The sequence below is a fragment of the Chrysochloris asiatica genome, unplaced genomic scaffold (genome assembly GCF_000296735.1).
Source record: "Chrysochloris asiatica unplaced genomic scaffold, ChrAsi1.0 scaffold00382, whole genome shotgun sequence".
Lineage (NCBI taxonomy): Eukaryota > Metazoa > Chordata > Mammalia > Afrosoricida > Chrysochloridae > Chrysochloris > Chrysochloris asiatica.
Window position 1 is genome coordinate 748,953 of NW_006408900.1, and position 7,562 is coordinate 756,514.

The window sequence follows — 7,562 nt, forward strand, 5'->3', positions numbered from 1 at the left end:
TCTGGCGCACTAAGCTTTACGAGGGCCGAGAGACTGTGAATTCCCACCTGGGAGGCTCAACTCTCGAGCTTCCCCTTCCTGATCCCGGAGCCCCTACTCACGAGCACCGTCTGGCCACCCTGGCAAACCTAGATATGCCAGGATGTATTATTTTTTGATGTGTCATTGATTTCTTTCTTTCTTTCTTTTGTTTTTTAAGTTTTCATGGTGAATTATGTGATAGTTTACAGGGGAGAACATAAGCTTCATATCCATCTGATTATATCCTGTTTCATTGTAATGATTACAATCCCCTCCATGCATCATCAAACAACCAAAGAGTACACCCCGCAAACCTGACCCCAGCCACCAGCATACAGCCCCTCTCCTTCTGAGTCCAGAGTTCCCAGCTGCTCAATCTCTCCACATCAACCATCTTCCCTTTCATCTCTGGCGTCACTGCCCCTGTGGGTAGGGTCCAGCACTCCATTCCTCTCTCTTGGTAGTCCCAGAGACACCTGCTCCTGGACTGAAAAATCAACCACTCCCCTACTTTTGTTACAAAACCACTACCTTTACATTTCTAAACCTCACAGTCAGTCCTGATAGCTATTATTCATGATAGTACCACAAGAGTCTTATTCCTATCTCTTTGCATCAATCCCATCCAGACAGATTGGAAACCACTCAGTGAAGATTCTACCTTCCTCTGCACCCCTGGAACAAGGTTCCCTCTTGAAAGCGTGTAAGCCAGTCAATTCTTGCCTTTGTAGCCCCTCCCACCCCTTTTTGGGTAGCCAATATCTAAGTTGCCCATCTCTGTCAATCCTGCATACTGAAGGGGTGGTAATGACCCTCATTGTAAAGATTAGTCCCTTTTTTGAGATACTACATCCATAAAATAGGTCAAGTTCATCAAATTGTAGCAGATTACTCTTTTTTTCCTCTTCATTCTTCTTCTAGTCAAGTTCTGATCATCCAGCCATTGAAGCCAGGTCAAGTGGGTACTAATTGGAAGTATGGGTTTTCTTGTGCATCTCCCCTCACTTCATATCAGTTATATGTTTTACTTTCTGCTCTAGTCCTCTGTGGTCATGTCACTAACTCTGGGCCCAGGAGTCCCCAGGTCATACCATAGTTCTGACCAACCAGGTCTCAACCTGGGTTCACAGGAGTATATTGAACATGGTAGGACTTAGCTCACAAATTCATTGCTGTTTTGCCCACATGTCCTTTTACAGGGGACCAACATGGTCACCAGCCAGACCACATGCTTGCTCGTGTATTCTACTTGAGTCTCACTGGTGGGAGGGGGTTTGCTCTGAGGGGCCCTGACTACTTGCCTTGATGGCTCCTAGCAAACAGCTTGATTGTTCTTGTAGTAGACAATTGAACTGCCTTTATTTTTTTACTTTTTCCTGCCAGTCTTCTTTCAAGAAATATCCTCTGTTCCTGCTGCTCCAGGCTGGTGTGTTTGTCATTTCAAGTGGAAATTTACCACCTCAGAAGATTCAGGATGTGGTTCAGGATTCCACTAGTTTTATGAAATGCAAAGGTTCCACAGGAAGCCTCCTTCACTGGGCTAGTTCTAGCCCCAATTTAGATGATCCCATCAGTTATAGGCTGAAAATGGACTTACAAGCTTTCTATGATGATGTTTCTGGCTAATCCTTTCACTCCCCTTCAGGTGTCTATTTCACAATGGTAGGCATGGGAAACCAAGATTCAGAAGACAGCCAAGCATCTTAACATTATTTTCCCATTCAAACCATGTCTCAATCCCTGTATCCCAGAGTCCTGCTGTTCCAAGGTTTTGCATCTATCATTACCACTGCTATACTTAGTCCATGCAAACCTTCCTAACTATTCTCCCAACTGCCTTGCTCTTCCATTCCCCATGCCTTTTTGTGCTCACCACCCACACCAGCACACAAGCTATCCTGTGTCTATTCCTTACCCTGTGATCCACCTTCCCCTCTCTCCCTATACTCCACCCCATAAATACTGGTAACCAGCAATTTTTTTTTTTTTTTCCACTTTGAGTGTGAATTCTTTTGTTAAGCTTTTAAAATAATAGTCCTATGCAGTGTTTCTCCTTTTGTGACTGACTAATTTCACTCAACATAATGTACTTAAGGTTCATTCATGTTATGTGGTGGCTTGCAGCTGCCTTGTTATTCTTTAAGGTAGCATAATATTCCATTGTGTTTAAATATCATATTTTGTTTATCCATTCTTCCGCTGATGGGCACTTAGGCTGCCTCCATCATTTTGCTCTTGTAAATAGTGCTGCTATAAACATTGATGTGTGCATATCTACTCATGTTTTAGCTCATGTTTTTTTGTGGTTAAATACCAAGTAGAGGAATTGTTGGAGCATAAGGTTTTTCTATTTTCAACTTTCTGAAGAGTTGCCAAGTTGTCTTCCAGAGTGGTTGGACCATTTTGCAATCCCACCAGTAATACAGGAGTGTCCCGGTCACTCCACATCCTCACCAGCATTTATTATCCTCTACTTTTTTTTAATCTTTGCTGTTATTTCTGGTGTGAGATGATACCTCATTGTTGTTTTGATTTGTATCTTTATAATGGCTAGTGATCGTGAACATTTCTTCATATGTTTGTTGGCTGCCCAGATGTCCTCATTGGTGAAGTGTCTGTTCATGTACTATGCCCATTTTTAAATTTTGTTTTTGTTTCCTATATATTTTAGAAATTGTATTTTCTAAGTTATACTTAGAAACGTGTCTAATGTGTAGTTGCAAAATATTTTTTCCCACTCTGTGGGTTCCCTTTTTACTCTTTCGGTGAAGTCTTTTGATGCACTTAAGTTTTATGTTTAGGAGCTCTGGTAGCGTAGTGGTTACGAATCGGGCTGCGAACCTTAAGGTCAGCGGTTCGAAACTACCAGGTGCTCCGCGGGAGAAAGATGAGGCTTTCTACTCCCGTAAGGATTTACACCCTCGGAAACCCTGTACAGGGTCGCTATGGGTCGGAACCGACTCGACGGCACTTAACAACAACAACAAATGTTACAATCATCTATTTTGTCTACTTTTTTTGTATAATTTTCAAAATGTTTGGTAGTCTGTGTATGCCCTGTATTAGGGCCCTCACATTTGTTCTTATTTTTTCACTGATGGCCTTTATAATTCTGGGATTCACATTTAGGTCTTTAATCCATGCTGAGTTATTTTTGTATAAAGTGAGAGGTCTAGGTCTTGTTTCAATCTTTTGCATATGGCTTTCCAGTTCTGCCAGCACCATGCGTTGAAAAGAATAATATACTTAGGTACTTTTTAAAAAATCGGTTGGGTGTTTGTGGATGGGTTAATTTCAGGATTCTCAATTCTGTTCCATTGATTAATGTATCCTTCATTGTACCAGCACAATGTTTTAATCACTGAAGGTGTGTAGTAAATTCTGAAATCAGAGAGTGAGAGTTTTCCAACCTTATTATTCTTCTAAAGCAGTGCTTTGCTTATCCTGGGTCCTTTTCCTTTCCATATAAAGTTTGTAATACTTTTTGGATCTCTTTGAAGAATGTCGTTGAAATCTGGATTGGGATTGCATTATATGTGTATATTGCTTTGGGCAATATTGATATTTTCACGATGTTAAGTCTACCAATCAGGAAGCCCAGTATATTCTTTCAATTTTTTAAAATCTCTTTTGGTTTCTCATATGAGTGTTTTGTAGATTTCTTTGTTTAGGTCCTTTGTTTCTCTGGGTACATTTATTCCTATATATTACATCCTTTGGGCAGCTACTGCAAATGGTATTGTTTTGCCAATGTCTTTTTATCTCTGTCACTGTTACTATAGGAGAATACAACTGATTTTTAAATGATGATATTATATGCTCCCACTTTTCTGAATCTCTTAATGTGGTCTAGTAGCTTTTTTACTGAGTCTTTGAGGGTTTCTATGTATAGGATCATATCATCTGGAAATAGAGAGAGTTATACTTCCTCTTTCTTTGCCTATTTGGATGCCTTTAATTTCCCTGTCTTGCCATATAGCTCTTGTTAAGACTTCCAGCACAATATTGAATTTGAGTGGTGACAAAGGGCATACTTGTTTGGTTCCTATTCACAGAGGGAAGGCTTTCAGTTTATCTCCATTGAGAGTAATGTAGGCTGTTTGTTTTTGTATATATGTTCTTAATTATGTTGAGAAATTTCCCTTCAATTCCTACTTTATTAAGTGTTTTTATTAGAAATGTATATTGGATTTGTCAAATGCCTTTTCTGCAACAATCAATACGATCATGTGTTGTTTTTTTTTTTTTTTTCTTTTTTCTTATTTATATGGTGGATTACATTGATTGTTTTTCTATTGTTGAACCGTCCTTGCATTCTTGATATGAATCCCACTTGGTCATGATATATTATGTTTTTAAAGTGCTGCTGGATTATTTTGGCTAGGATTTTGTTGAGAATTTTTGCATCTATGTTCATGGGAGATATTGTTCTATAATTTTCTTTCTTAGTGACATCCTTCACTGGTTTTGGTATGAGGTTTATGTTTACTCTGTAAAATGTATTAGGAAGTTTGCCATCATCTTCTCTATTCTAGAATAATCTGAGTAGAATTGGTGACAGTTGTTCCCTGAATGTTTGGTAGAACTCACCAATGATGCCATCTGGGCCTGGACATTTTTTGCTTGAGAGTTTTTGATGACCTGGTCAATTTCTTCTTTTGTTATGGAACTGTTCAGGTTTTCTACTTCATTCTGTAGGTTTAGGTAGGTCTAGCTTTTCTAAAAATATATTCATCTCTTCTAAGTTTTCAAATTTGTTGGTACAACTTTTCATAGTATTCTGTTACTGTCCTTTTTATTTCCTTTGGTTCCATTGTGACATCGCCCATGTAGTTCCTAATGCGTGTATTTGTGTTTTCTCCCACTTTTCTTTTGTTTGGTTTGCCAATGGCCTGTCAGTTTTGTTAGTCCTTTCAAAGAACCAGCTGCTTGTCCTGTTGATTTTTTCTATAGTTTTTCTGTGTTCTATTAATTTCTGTTCCTATCTCTATTATTATTATTATTATTATTAGTGACTATAGATTCACTCTGTTGGTCTGTTTCTAATTGTTGTAGATGCTGTTTTAATGTGTTAATATTAGTTCTTTCCTCTTTTTGAATGTGTACATTTATTGCAATAAATTTTCCTCTCCTCACTTCTTGTGCCTGGTCCTAAAGATTTTGGTATGTTGTATTTTCTTCTCATTTGTTTCTAAGAACATTGTAAATTCATGTTTTATTTCTTCTGCTCTCCAGTTTCTTTTCAGAAGGGTGTTATACAGTTTTCTTGCTTTTTAATTTATTTCCTTGATCTTCCTAGTGTTGATTTCTAATTTGATAACATTGTGGTCCTAGAGGATGTTTTGTAGTATTTTGCTATTTGTAAATTTATGAAGGTTTGTTTTGTGACCTAACACATATCTATTCTGGATAATATTCCATGAATACTGAAAAAGAATGTGTATTGTGCTGTTGTTGGGTTGAATTCACTATACACATCTATGAAACCAAGTTGGATGATTGTGTTGTTTAGTTCCTCTGTGTCTTTGTTGAGTTTCTTTCTGGTTGTTCTAGCCATTTTCAAAAGTGATATATTAAAATCTCCCTTTATTATTGTAGATTCATCTATTTCTTTCTTTAAATCTGTTAGAGTTTGCTTTATATATTTTAGAGCTCTTTCATTGGTAGCATAGATATTTATTATGGTTATTTCATCATGAGACAATGTCCATCGTTATTTACTATGCTGGTTTTTGCCTTAAATTTTATTTTATCAGAGATTAGTATTGCCACTCCTGTTCATTTTTTAATTACAATTTGGTTGGTATACTTTTTTCATTCTTTGAATTTTAATCTGTTTTGTCTCTTAGTGTAATGTGCTTCTCTTGCAGACAGCATATTGAAAGATCTTGTTTTCTTATTCATTCTGCCACCTTCCATCTCTTAACTGGTGCATTTGATCTGTTTACATTCAGTGCATTTATAAGTAGGTGTGGATTAATTGCTGCCATTATGTTTGTTTTCTTGTTGTGCTGCTGAGATTATGGTTTTTTTGTGTGTGTTCTTTATTGTAAGTTTCCTCATAGTTTTAATGTTTCCATGTTCTTCTTGGGTTTTCATTTTCTTAGTATGTTGTGAAGTATTATCTTTCTTTGAGGTTACCTTCTATTGCATTTACTTTTCTCTACATTTATAATACAATCTATTTTATATTGTAATCTACGTGACCTTTTCACCACCTGGATCTCTGTTCCTGCATGTTTACCTTCTTTAACAATGTAATTATTTTGATCATAGATTGACATCCCAGATCCTCTGAACTTGTTCTTATAATTTTGTTCTGTTCTCAGCTCTTCCATTTGTCTATTGAGTTCCTGGTGGTACTGTCACGTATGTCAATCTCTGCTTGTTGTCTGTTCCTGTTGGTTCTCAGTCCACAGATCTCCCTTAGGATGTTTTGCAGCACAGTGTTGGCTTTGGCAAAATCCCTTAACTTCTTTTTATCCTGATATGTTTTGATTACCATGTCATCTTTGATTGACAGCTTTGCTGGAAAATGAATCATAGTTTGGCATGTTTTTTTGTTTTTTGTTTTCTTTCAGTGTTTTATATATGTCTTCTTGCCTGGATGACTTCTTCTGAGATATCTGAGCTTAATCTGATTTGTTTGCCTTTGTATGTTGCACTTCTCTTCTTCCTATCTGATTTCAGGATTATTTCCTTATCTTTGATTTAATGAGAGCTTGGTCATTATATGTCTTGGCGATTTTCCTTTAGGGTCTATCCTTCCTGGGGTTTGTTGAGCTTCTTAAGTGCTTATCTTTTTGCTTTTCAGGATGGTAGGGACATTTTCTTCCAGTAGCTCTTCAACTATCTCCTCTCTAGACTTGTGTGATTCTTCCTGTTCCAGAATGCTGATAATTCTTAAGTTATTTCTCCTCATGTTATCCAACATGAATCTTAGCCCTTCAGATTTTAGTATCTTTTTATCTGCTTGCTATTCTATCTTAGTAGTATTGAGAGATTTGTCTTCTGGCTCACTAGTTCTGGTTTCTACCTCTTCAATTCTACTCCTTTTCCATTTCAGGGTATTGTTCATTTCTAATATTCTCTCATTTCCAAGGCCTGCCCTCCTTCAAGTATGGAGTGTAGGTTTACCTGCAGCTCATTTGTCTTAGTTACTTTGTCTTGTTTCTTAACATGTGTTGATATGGTCATCTACTTCTGCTTCTGCTTCTTGGACACATTCAGTAGTTAGCTGTGGATTTAATACTTAATTAAGTGTGTGTTTTGGTATTTCTTAAGCACTCCAATTGCTTCCAGGTGAATGTAATCAGGGGGTGGGTTTCCCTTTTCACTCTTCTTATTACTCAACTCAGAGTAATTTTCGCAGGTGTTTTCTCCCTCCCTAGTATATGGCAGTTGGTATTACTTCTTGCCTGGATTGTGGGATTTAAAAGTGTGTGATTGAAACATGATTATATGACAGAAATTGTTGTCTCTTCTTAAGTAACATTTGGAGAAAAAGAACCCTTTTAATGTAAAGAGGGGACCAAAAAAAA